This window comes from Dipodomys spectabilis, unplaced genomic scaffold (assembly GCF_019054845.1).
Source record: "Dipodomys spectabilis isolate Male_0828 unplaced genomic scaffold, ASM1905484v1 ptg000631l, whole genome shotgun sequence".
In the NCBI taxonomy this organism is placed as follows: domain Eukaryota; kingdom Metazoa; phylum Chordata; class Mammalia; order Rodentia; family Heteromyidae; genus Dipodomys; species Dipodomys spectabilis.
Window position 1 is genome coordinate 277,875 of NW_024871308.1, and position 1,312 is coordinate 279,186.

Sequence of the window (1,312 nt, forward strand, 5' to 3'; positions counted from 1 at the left end):
AATCAAAAGACTTAAGATAGTCATTCACAAAAAAATTTGCAAATGTGAGTAATCAACTGATCAATATAATTTTTTCCACTATTCACAGAATTTTGGGGAAATAAGACCGATAGCATTGTTAGGAACAATAAGGTTTCCTTGTTACAAGTAGGCACCCATAGGTATAAGCCTGTATAAAGATTGCTTCATTAACTACATAATTTAGAGCATACCACATGCTTCAGCAGCATGTATACTCAAATTACAATACAGATACTAACATGGCACTTGCACAAGGATAATATGAAAATTTGAGAAGTATTCCATATTTTTCATTCTTCAGATGCAAGAAATGAAAAACAGTTATTAAAAAGTTGATTACAAAATTACAAGTATAACAATACACACAATTCATATAATTAAATTTAGTTTGACATCAGTGTATTAAATCTTCACCACAGATAGGCATTTACATAACATAAACTTTACAAAAATTTTCAAATTAGACAACATTGTCATTTTATCCCAAAGAAAAAAAATATTACGACCTAGAAAAAAAAGGAATAAAACTGTTTCTATATGGAATGCAATCGGAAAGGACATGTTAATGAACCTATATATTATAAAATAATGTAGAATTCAAAGTATATCTAGGAGAAAATAAAATAAATTATGAACATTATGCAAACATAGAATATAGAATATTTTAAAATATACATTTTCATGCAAGCACCAGAAATATTTTATCTTCTGTACTACTCATTTCAACAGGTAAGTTAAAATTATTTCTGATTAAAAAATCACAAACCCTGCAGAAATCATTGTACATGTATACAAAAACTATTTAATACATTTTGACATCCAATGCAGGCAATTCACTTGGAAGAATTCTGCGGAATCCATGAATTTTTACAGTAAAATATTGGTGTTGCCAGGCACTGGTGGCTCATGCCTATAAACCCTAGCTACACAGGAGGCTGAGATCCGGGGATCATGGTTCAAAGCCAGCCTGGGAAGGAAAGTCTGTGGTATTCTTATCTCCAATAATCCACTAGAAAACTGGAAGTGGAGCTCTGGCTCAAGTGGTAGAGCACTCATCTTGAGCTGAAAAGCATAGGGATAGCTCCCAGGCCCAGGGTTCAAGCCCCATGACCGACCAAAAAATAAAAAAAGATATTGCTCTTAGGACTTAGGTGAACAATTTGTGCAGCCTTCCAAAACTTCATAGAGGTAATGATACATGCTTATCTTTTTGGCAATATCAAATGCAGTTTCTTCTATGTTGTTCTTCAGGCCTGGTTTTATATAATGGTTCAAAAGAAGGAGATCCAGT

At 32.6% G+C, this 1,312-nt stretch overlaps 1 pseudogene; it reads left to right on the forward strand.

Moving 5' to 3' along the window:
* Positions 1–215: 215 nt before the first annotated feature.
* LOC122101136 lies at positions 216–312 on the forward strand (annotated as a pseudogene).
* The last annotated feature ends 1,000 nt before the right edge of the window (positions 313–1,312 follow it).